The 12,050-nt window shown below is 50.3% G+C and overlaps 1 protein-coding gene across 2 annotated transcripts in view; it reads left to right on the forward strand.

The window, feature by feature from the left end:
• The window catches only part of RNF41 (ring finger protein 41), a 402,719-nt gene that overhangs the window by 89,724 nt on the left and 300,945 nt on the right, over positions 1 to 12,050 (forward strand). The window lies entirely within an intron of this gene.

Genomic DNA, 12,050 nt, shown 5'->3' on the forward strand with positions numbered 1-12,050 from the left:
ATCTTCTCAAACACGCACTTCCGGGGCGTGTACGTAGCCTATCGCGTGTATGTTACACAGACACTATCTCGCTTGCGTCACTCATGGGAAATGTAGTCTAAACAACCGACTCACCGCCTAATCAATGTTTCATTTATAAGTGTCTGCATCTTTTAAGTGTAAAGACTGTATATAACTGTTATGTCCGGTAACTAAGCATAGCACGTGACTTCGCATCTTGCCAACATTAATACCAACTGCGTGATGTTTAAAATATAGTATGCCGCCGGCATGCCAAAATTAGAAAGTTTACATTTAGCAACCTCCTGGCTTCATTCAAGAAAATGCCAACCATATCCGCTGTAGGTGCAGGTACAATTCTTATACAGTCTGTCCAACCACATGCATGCATATATTGCGTATCTGTACATATATGTACTTCACCATAGCCACCAACTACATCCACTATTAGTGTGTTTGTTGATTATCGTCTAAAGCAATCCATGTCATTTAAAATTGTCATTTTGGATGTCCGGTGTCATTTTTTAGACAGTGATTCTGCAAAAAGATTGTTTCTTCACAAAATATAGATCTACCAATGACCCATGTCCATAAACATGAACTGCATGAATTACAATAAATGTAATGCTCTGTGATGCTTCAATTTAATTCTGAGGGTATAATAAGTATTATGCATATATCTAAAGACCCTTTTTAACCTCACTCTGCAGTGTCAAGAATACATATATTCAAGATATAGTGAGTAGGTAACAGAGCAGACTAAAATCGGAGCACTCCAAGATATGAATATCTAACTTATAACATAGTCCAAGGTATAGCATCATTGAGCCCCCTCTTATCACTTTGGAGTCTGAAGACCCATTTCTGTTCCCTTATCACCAAGGATTTTTACACATCAGTGATGTGTCCAGGAATCAGTGGTTGTTCTAATACGGTCCACTTTAAGTCTTTCGGACCATGTTTATTTTCTAAGAAATGACTCGTTAATCTTGTTGATTGTTTCCTGCACCTTATTGTGCTTTTGTGCTCAAATTCTCAGTCACACTTTGCGAGTGGTCATGCCCACATATTTCAAGGCACAAGGACATGTGATCATGTAAATTAACTTCTCGCTATTGCAATTTGAAAACTTTTTCAGTATCCATGGTCGAATCTAATCTTATATCCACTGTTTTGGTGATTTTCGTTTGAGGACACGCAGCGCAGGAGCCACAAGGAAAATGGCCCTGAGCTGCTGGCAAATACCAAAGGGTCCCTATTGCTGGTTTTGTTCTAGGTCTTGTATGGACCAACTGGTCTCGAAGGTTGGTACTCATTTTGAAGGCAAATAGGGGAGGTGGTATACCCTAGTTACCTATGTTCAATATTCTCCAGTGTTTCCAAACACTTTTTGAATTCCCGATGACATCGTACTGAAGGTATTAACAAATGTCATCCTGTTTGTCAGATTTTCTTACTGATGAGTCCAACAAAGCCTCCCTTTTATTTTTAGAAGCTCTTTTCAAAGATCGTCGAAACAGTTTCTTAGGGTAATTCCTAGCCTGCAATTGGTTAGACCGTTTTGACGCATGATTTACAAAACTCTTTGGTGGAGCAATTTCTTTGGACTCGAAGAAACTGCCCGACGGGCAAATTGTCTCTAAGAGACTTGGTATGATAACTATCATTATCCAGTATTTGGGTGTCTTTCATAGATTCACATGCCTGAATCATTCCCCGTCGCCGAGACGGGAGCCTCCGGTACATAAAAAAGTAATGTCCTAAGGACATACATAGAGAATATAGGCCGAAGGGCCTCCCCTTTGGGGCCTTTCCACGTCCTTATGTAAAAAGGACCGAACTCTCATCGTTAGCCAATCAGCTCCGACCTCCCTCTAGAACCTTCCCGGGAGGAGCCTCAGTCCCTCAGATTTTCTACCGCACGTTGTGCTAGGGAGTCTCCAACCTGAGCTCTTCAGGTTTTCCTGGCTTCGAAGTCTCAAACTTCGCTGAAGTACACTTTGTACGGAAAGGTTATATATCCTATCTTCGACTACATGTCGGAATCTGATAAGAAAGCTTCGTCCATGGCGGACTCGCAGAAGAAAGCCCTTCTGAGGGCCTGTTCCTCCTGTGGCAAGCAACGGATTCAAGCGGAGGACAAGCACGACCTGTGCTTATATTGCCTGTACCCTGACCACGTCACTGACAAGTGTAGGGTGTGTAGAGCCTTCCCAAAGAAGACTGTTAAGGAAAGGGAAACTCGCCTCCGCGAGTGGCTCGACAGGCTTAAGGTCCGAGACACTCTGGAATCTTCCGAGGGTAGTGTCTCCGCGACCTCCAAAGTCTCCAAGAAGAGACCCAGGGTGCAGTCCCCTGAAGAGACAGACACTCCTCCTAAGAAGGCGCACAGGAAACCTTCGGAGGCACGTTCCACCACCTCCTCCGTGTCTGTTAAGGATGGCCAGAGGTTCAAGAAGCCCGCTCCATCTACTAAGCGGACCACCTCGGTCACGACCACTGTGTCGACCACCACGGCCTCATCGCCCTCCGCGACGGCCGCGACGTCCACCACTGCGTCCTCAGGCGCACCGGTCTCCTCGACCATTCCTCTGAAACCTTCATCCAGTACGAATACAAAATCCAGTACGAATACAAAGTCTTCGTCACCTAAGAGGTCTAAATCTACAGGTACGCCTTCGCCGAAAACATCTCATACCGAAGGATCGTCACCTAAACGGTCGAGGTCAAGTTCAAAAGGCACGCCTTCGACAACGATAACTCAAGTCCAAGGCCCTACCACCAGTAAGCCGGCGAAACTCTTATCCCCGCAAAATTTGGTGCCATCGACCCTAACGGAGGTGCCCAAGTCACCGACACACACGGCGGGCGCGCCATCTTCACGCACGTCGTCGGAAGAGACCCCGGCGCCATCTTGGAAAGAATCGAGATTGGTCGAAGCCTCTATTCACTCGATTCCAACGCCCTCGGTTCACCCAACGGTGGAGTTGGCACCCGAGCAAGAACAGGAGACACTCCAGAGTGAGGAGTCAGACGAAGAACAGGAGGATCACGAGGAACACCAGGACGTCCACGAGATCCGGGACGAACAGGGGCGCTCCCTGAACGTCGACACGGTGAACACCCCAATGATCTGTTTGCCACTGTCTCTGGTCAACGATTTGAAATCCCTGGTGCAGGATTATAAGCAACGGTTCCCGGACGCCGACAGCGGCACCCGCGTGCCGGTCACCCAAGCGCAACCATCGGCCTCGCAACCTTCCGCTCCCCAGGCCCGTCCTCGGAACCAACCCCAACCTCGCACTCGACCGCAAACTCAGGCGGAGGACTCGTCCGAAAGCGAGGAGGAGGAGACGGACTTAGAGGAAGGCGAGGTGCAAGACGCCGCCTCGGACCCCAGAGACGACGATGCCGATGCTGCGTCATCACACCATTCGTCTACCCCGGCATCCCCGCGACCGCGCCACTCTGAGGCGGCGGACCTGGGAGGTTTTCACAAACTGGTGGACAGAGCTGCAAAGAGGTTTCACATGGCAGTGGAATCCGCGGAAACGGAATGCTTCCTCCATGATTTCAAGGAACACAGCCAGAAATTGGCCAAGTCTATTCCACTTATAGACTTTCTGTGGGAACAGGGCAAGAAGCTGATGCTCACGCCTGCTTCGGTACCTGCGGTGGTTCCGCGCCTAGACAAGAAATATAAGGCCCCGAACACCGCACCTGCCTGCCTGACCGGCCACCCCAGACCGGACTCGGTTGTGACTCAGGCGGCCCAAAAACAATCCCGCAACCCTTCCTCGCCGCTGTCCGCGCCCCCTGACAAGGAAGGAAGGAAGCTGGACACCATAGGCAAACGGTTCTCTACCACGTCCGCCATGACCATCAAGGTAGCGAATTCCATCGCCCTCCTTGGCCGCTACAACCGCCAGCTATGGGAAGACATAGCTCCTTATCTACAAAGTCTGCCAGCCGCGGTCCAGGACGAGGTGAAAGCTCTTCTAGCGGAAGGACAAAACTCCGCGGCAGAAATTATCGACTGCGCCATCGACGCAGCCATGACGGGATTCCGCCAGTTGGCCGGGGCTGCCGTGCTCCGCCGCCAAGGCTGGCTCAAAGCAACGTCCTTTCGGCAGGAGGTCCAATCTAAGGTGCTGGACATGCCTTTCGATGGTCAATTCCTCTTTGGAGAAAAGATAGACGAAGCGCTCCAGGCCATCAAGAAAGACACCGATACGGCGAGGGCTCTGGGCTCCCTCCAGTCCCGGAACCAATCCTTTCGGGGGGGCCGATCCAGAGGTCAGTACTCCTACAGGGGTTCCTACCAAAATCGGTCGTCCTATTCCTACAGCAACAGGAACCAGCCCCAGCACAAACAACAGTCCCGTCAGTCGTCCTATGGGAGGTCGTCCTTCAGAGGCAAATCCGCCAAGAAGGGCGCTGGCGGCCGCCAGTGACCACTTACTCCAGCCAGTCCCACCACCGTCTCAATCCTTTCGAATTGGGGGAAAACTGACCCACTTCCTCAAAAATTGGCAAAAAATCACTACGGATCGGTGGGTACTGCAAATAATTCAATTTGGACATTCCCTCGAACTGGTCAACACCCCTCCCAACACTCCTCCGCTGAAGCGTGCTCACAAACACCTGCACCTCCTTCTCCAGGAAGTATCCGCCATGTTGGTCAAAGGAGCCATCGAAAGAGTCCCAAAGTCCCAGAAGGGGAAGGGTTTTTATTCCCACTTCTTCCTAGTCCAACAGAAAGGGGACAAGTGGAGGCCGATCTTAGACCTCCGGGCGCTCAACGCCTTCCTGCGGAGTCAATCCTTCCGGATGGTCACAATCCAGGAGATCCTGGGAGCACTGGAAAGAGGAGACTCGATGGTCTCCCTGGACTTACAGGACGCCTACTACCATATCCCCATCCTCGTAAGGCACAGGAAGTACCTACGGTTCGAAATAGCAGGCAGACATTACCAGTTCAAGGTTTTGCCTTTCGGCCTCAAATCCGCACCACGTATCTTCACGAAGTGCTTGGCGCCAGTGGCAGCCTTCCTGCGGCAGAGGGGTCACCAGGTGTTCCCCTACCTGGACGACTGGCTGGTGAAGGCGCCTTCCCCGGAAGGCACGACGGCTTCATCCAACGCCTGCAGCGCTCTTTTTCAACAGCTGGGTCTGACGATCAACCTCAAGAAATCCTGCACTACCCCTTCAACGAGGATCACCTTCCTGGGGGCTACCCTAGACACGAAGCGCGCGAAGGCTTTCCCTTCGGAGGACAGGACCAACAAAATACTGTCCCTGGCCGCGGCGGTGGCCAAGAAGCCTCGCATCAAGGTACGGACATTCACCTCCTTGCTAGGGATGATGTCTTCATGTATTCTCCTCATACCACACTGCAGGCTCCGCATGCGTCCCCTGCAGGAGGCGCTGGCGAGACAATGGAAACAGAGTTCCGGCTCCTTCGAGGACATTATCACAATCACACCGGCCATCACAAGGGCCCTTCTGTGGTGGAGAAACCGAACTCACCTGACGACCGGCTTGCAGTTCCTCCTGCCACCGGCACCACTGGTCATCACGACAGACGCCTCACTGGAAGGCTGGGGGGCAGTCCTGTTGGACCTTCGCGTCAGCGGAAAATGGGACGCCCAGGAGAAACAACTACACATCAACCTACTGGAATTGAGAGCAGTGTATCTGGCTCTGCAGGCCTTCCTGCCACGTATAGGCACTTCCCCGGTGCTCGTCAAAACAGACAACACCACGACGATGCACTACCTGAACAAACAGGGGGGAACGCGATCTCTCTCTCTCTCACGAGAATCGCAAAAAATCTGGAACTGGTTGGTGGCCCACGGACTCTCCCTCAAAGCGGAGTACGTTCCCGGGAAGGACAACACTATCGCGGACGCCCTCAGCAGACAGACCTCTCTCTCCCACGAATGGGAGCTGGACGGCGACACGGTAGCCCACGTCTTCTCGCAGTGGGGGACCCCGAAGATCGATCTCTTCGCGACGGCAGGGAACGCCAAATGCCAAAGCTACGCAAGCTGGCATCCCCAACGGGGGTCACTGGGAAATGCTTTTTCCATCGGCTGGTTCAGCGTGTTTGCGTACGCTTTTCCTCCGTTCCCGCTGATACCGAGGCTCCTCCGGAAGATGAAGACAGAACCGTGCACCCTGATACTGATTGCGCCGTACTGGCCGAGACAACATTGGTTCTCGGACCTGCTTCGCCTGTCCATCAGGCCCCCGATTCACCTGCAACAACACCCGCACCTCTTAACGATGTCCGGAGGCCAGGTACACCACCCGAACCTCCGTTCGCTCAACTTATCGGCCTGGCTCCTGAGCACCGAGAGTTCGGAGACCTAGAGATCCCGCAGGACTGCAGGGCAGTACTGGCCAAAGCGAGGGCGGGCAGCACGAACAAAACCTACTCGCTCAAGTGGAAGAGGTTCTGCCTGTGGTGTTCGGAACACGACTTACACCCCCTCCGGGTCACCCCGGTACAGCTGCTACCGTACCTCCTCCACCTGGCTCAATCGGGGCTGGCTCACGCCTCCATTAAGGTTCATCTGGCTGCGATTTCAAGATTCACAAGGACCCCATCTGGACCCTCCCTATGGTCCAGTCGACTGATAAAGCAATTTCTAAAAGGGCTCTACAGGTCCTTTCCGAGGCCTCGGAAAGTCCCTCCAACCTGGCAGTTGAACTTGGTGCTCAACCAACTCATGAAACACCCATTCGAGCCCATACACCGGGCCTCACTCAAACATCTTTCCTGGAAAACGGCACTCCTGCTAGCCCTGACGTCAGCCAGACGGGTCAGCGAACTTCAGGCGCTGTCTATTCAGGAACCGTATCTCCAATTCAGGCACGACCGAGTGGTACTCAGGCCCAACCCTAAATTCATCCCTAAGGTGCCGTCGGACTTTCATCTGAACGAGCCAATTGTCCTCAAGTCGTTCTTTGCGAACCCTTCCACGGCGGCGGAAAGGGCGCTGCATTCCTTGGACCTTAAAAGGTGTCTCAAATTCTACTTGGACAGGACCAAAGACGTCAGAAAGTCTTCTCAACTCTTTGTAGCCTACAGCAACCCGCGCATGGGGTTGCCATTGACGAAACAGAGCATCTCCCGCTGGATTTCTTCAGCGATTGCTTTCTGCCATGATCAGGCCGGACGGCCTTTGACGGACCGAGTGGCTGCCCACTCTACCAGAGCGATGTCAACGTCAGCGGCGCTCTTCGCTGGAGTGACGATCCTGGACATCTGCCGAGCGGCGACCTGGAAGTCCCCGCACACCTTCTCCAGACACTACTGCCTGGACATCGAACTGCAGAGGGACGCTGCAGTGGGACAAGCGGTGCTGCGCCATCTCTTCCAATAAGGTGAGCCTTACCTCGTCCCGCCATCCAGGTATGCACATTCTTCATGGTCTTTGTTTATCTCTGCTATATGCATGACTGTATATTACCATGTTTCTCTCACATTGTCTGTGATTTATGCAGGCCTGCTGGTTGTGGGAATGTGCTTTGCCACTATGCATGTGTAACTGCTAACTACTCTGATTCAGGCATGTGAATCTATGAAAGACACCCAAATACTGGATAAGAAATGCGTTACTTACCTGTAACAGCAGTTATCCAGTATTGGTGTCTTTCATAGATTCACATGCAACCCTCCCGCCTCCCCGGTAAGGACTCACGTACCTCTATGTCTACAGTGCGACACCCTAGCTGGGTGCGTACGAAAATCTGAGGGACTGAGGCTCCTCCCGGGAAGGTTCTAGAGGGAGGTCGGAGCTGATTGGCTAACGATGAGAGTTCGGTCCTTTTTACATAAGGACGTGGAAAGGCCCCAAAGGGGAGGCCCTTCGGCCTATATTCTCTATGTATGTCCTTAGGACATTACTTTTTTATGTACCGGAGGCTCCCGTCTCGGCGACGGGGAATGATTCAGGCATGTGAATCTATGAAAGACACCAATACTGGATAACTGCTGTTACAGGTAAGTAACGCATTTCTACCTCAATAGCGAATTTCTAGCCATTGGCTTTTTATATAGTTCTGTCTCCAGACCCGAAGGTGTAGCTACGATGAGCAAATCCAGAAAAGCTAGCTTCTTTGTTGAAATCCACAGTAAATTTCAGGAATTCATTCCGGCTATTGAGCCTCGTCAGGAAAAGGCCAATGGATTCTATTTCTCCTTGCCACACGACTAAAACGTCATCTATATAACGCCTCCATAGACTTATCGAGTCACAAAATGGGTTAGTCTGTGTGAGTACATGCTCTTGTTCGAAGCCATGGACATATAGATTAGCCAGACTAGGAGCAAAAACGCTTCCCATGCTGGTGCCGGAGACTTGTAGGTAGATCGTATCTTCGAGCTTGAAAAAGTTCTCCTTCATTGCGAGTTGAGCGCACATATAAAGCACACAGGAGTGATGGAGTCCAAATCTCTTTCAGATAGTAATTGTTCAATTTCCTCTGATGTCACCTTTTGGGATCGACTTGTAGAGGGACTCTACATCAAATGAAACTAGCACATCAGTTGCCATATCAAAATTCGCCTCCGGTAAGAATCGAAGTACATCCTTTGTATCCTGCAAATAAGTGGGCATTTCCTTGACCATTGGTCTAAGGAAATTATCCACAAAAGTGGATAAGGGTTCCAGGACTGATCCCAGCCCTGATATGATAGGTCTTCCCACAGGATGCCTCTGTGGTTTGTGTACTTTAGGAAGTACAAAAAAATACGGCATAACTGGGTATGCTGTTTGCAAAAATGCTGCTTCTTTAGTAGTTACCCAGCCTTCATTCATAGCTTCTTCCACCATTGTGGAAATTGTGTTCCTTATTCTTTCCGTAGGGTCATCTTTCAAACTGCTATATGCTCTTCTATCACCTAACTGACGTAAGCATTCAGTGCGATAGATCTCCTTATCTAGCACCACAATCGCTCACCTTTGTTGGCTGGCTTGATGGTTATCTTGTCATCATTAGTAAGCGTCTCAAGGGCTAGCCTTTCTCTCTTGGGAAGATTACAAAAGGAGTTTTGATCTTTTTTGCCAAGTGCTGCCACATCTTCATTTACTGCCTTCTCAAATGTTAACACTTGTGCGGTCTCAAATGAGCTGGAGGATTAAAAGTCAATCGTATTTTTTAAACCAGTATTGGCATCCGTTATGGTTCCTTCTTGTGGTGCCTGTTTAAAGAAGAAATGCAAACACATTTTGCGAATGAACTTGGAAAGTTCACATAGAGTTTGAAAAGCATCCCCATTATGGGTGGACACAAATCCCAAACTCCCGTTCAGTACTGCCGGGGTTAAGGCTATTTCCAGGAGTACAGGGGAGTAATCAGAGTATGTACAAGGGAGAGGTACCCAGTCTTTAACGTTACAGCTAAGTTATTTAGAAGCTAGCCAAAAGTCTATCCTGGTATGAATGTCAGGGGGAGCAGAGTAGTGGGAGAACCCTGGGGTAGCAGGAGAATGCCAGCGCCAGACGTCTAACAGGCCTAGTTGATCAATGTCTTTTATAGCCCTGGCTACAGCAGAAGGCCTTCGAGGGGTGGGCCCCCCGATCGATCATGGGACGGATCCAGCGCGCAATAAAAATCAGCTCACCAGAGCAGAGCAGAGGGAGATCTGGCTCTTTAAGGATACGTAGGGCTAATGTGTTATAAAAGTGAGATTCTTCATAGTTCGAGCCATAGACATTCACTATCTTGACACTTAACCCGTCTTTATAGCATTGTGAAATTACAAATCTACTACCTGAGTCCACAGCCAGTTCTTGTAAAGTAATTCCTGAATTTGAGTTCACCCACTTGAGCACACCCCTAGCATGTGAAGTGAACACTGCTGTATTATAATTTCCCTGTAGCCATCTGTGTAAGCATACTGCCCTGAGGGGCCAAATGTGTTTCTTGAATGAGTGCTACATCTACATGGTGACGCTTGACATAAGCCACCACTTTGTGCAGTTTCCTGATATCATTTAACCCTCTCACATACCAGGACAAGAATCGAACTGTTTGGCTGTTGCGGCATTACATCATTTGGTGGAGACACATTCATCAAAGCTTCCCGCTCACTGTTTTAATTCCCTACATGACCAGCCAACTCAGCTGAGCCTAAGCATTCCTCTTTGTATTTGAACTTGTGCCATAAACGCCCTCCACACTATGCAGTCCCCAACAAAGCATAGTCGAAAAAGAACCCATCCCCCAGTTACCCGAACCCAAGAACAAGCTCCCCCTCTCCTCCCTACCCAAAGAGCTTACTCAGTCTTAATAACTCCCCGGTGCCGGCGGCAGATTAGCCCTGCACCATGTGACTCCAGCAATAGCTTGCTTAATATTCCCGACGGCCTCCAGCGCCTAGAGACCCTTACGGGTGATTGTTTGCATTTTACAAATGTGGATTATTACTATTATTATTATTATTATAACTCAGCCCCCTGATCTGGCATAGACTCAACTGCCTACTGTATCAGAAGCATTAATCAAACATAGCTAGTGATTACACATTTTCCACTCGTGAGTGGGCTACTAAACCACAACCTCACCTTGCTAGAATCTGCTTGCTGGGTTTCTGTCCTCCTTTCCCGCCGCCGCTACACCATCACAGCGGCCGCAGTGAGGAGCAGGAGGACTACCAGCCCCAGGCTCCCCAGCGGCAGCAGCCGCCACCGCCAATCACGCGCCTGGAGGCGCTTCAAAGCACAGCTCTGCCCCGGTGGAGCAGGGGTATTTTCCACTCGTGAGGGGGCTACTAAACAACAACCTCACCTTACTCGAGTCTGCTTGCTGGGTTTCCGTCCTCCTTTACCGCCGCCGCTACACCATCACAGCGGCCGCAGTGAGGAGAAGGACTACCAGGCTCCCCAGCAGCAGCCACCACCACCAATCACGCCCCTGGAGGCACTTCAAAGCACAGCTCTGCCACCGCGCCGCGAGACGCGCGTCGCCAAGGGCAGGGCTGGGCCACCCCTCTTCCAGTTGTATTCAAAGGTACTGTACATTAAATATCAACAATCTGTTCGCTGGTACTAAGCACTGTAACAATGGGGAAAAGAAAAATCCCTGAGGATACCAGTAAAGCTGCAGGTGTGGTGGCCAAGGGAAGAAAACCAGCTAAGAGACAAAGGTGCAAACCCCCTAGAAAGCGATTGCCCCACGCGAGAGGTTTATAGTGTAATGGGTGTTGAGCTCAAATGTCCACGGACTCGATAATTCTCGCTTCGGTGCCTGACCTAATCATGGGTTCACACTCTGCAACTCTGGGCATTAAGCTTGCTTAATCTCCACAACGGCCCCCCGCGGCGGGATGCCTGGCTTTCACCTTGGGGATGCCCTGTAGGGGTTATCTCACAGGGAAAAACCAGGACGGGTTCCCAAGGCAAGCGCGGAGATACCCCTTCGGGGATCGATTCTGGCGCTATATAAGAAATGTAGTAATAATAATAATAATAATGGATCGGATTGACAAATTTGTACAAGACTGTTCAGATTTGTTAACAATGGCCCCTAATTCTGGAGAGGGGGTCCCTGTGGGATGTAGTAACCTGGGTGCTCAAGAAGGAAGGAGCCAGAAGAGGGGGGCAGCAGTAATTCCTGAAATGTTTTTACCTAAAACTAATGCCGGGGCTAAATTGGGATTAGCCGAGGGGGATGAATCTAATTTAGATCAGAACCATCCCACCACAGCTCCTGTTCAGAGTTCTGAAGATACAGTTGCTTTGGCCTGTAGCAACAGGTTTTCTGTTTTAGCTCAAATTGAAAACTGTTATTCCGAAAATGGGCCCGAAGCACTCGTGTGTGTGGTCCTCCCTCAACAGAAGGCATTTCCCATGTGTTTACTCCCTTGGAGGCGTCTCGGCTAGCAGAACCAAATGATAATCCCTTGTTTAAAGTTGTAAAACACCTATGTGATCTGGTGGAAAGTATGCAAGTTAAGATTGATCAATTGACTGTTGTAGTTAACAACTTGAGGGTGGACTCTGGTCAAGGCTCATGTGGCTCTATGGTAATTAAACCCA

Source organism: Lissotriton vulgaris, chromosome 1_1 (genome assembly GCF_964263255.1).
Source record: "Lissotriton vulgaris chromosome 1_1, aLisVul1.2, whole genome shotgun sequence".
NCBI lineage: Eukaryota > Metazoa > Chordata > Amphibia > Caudata > Salamandridae > Lissotriton > Lissotriton vulgaris.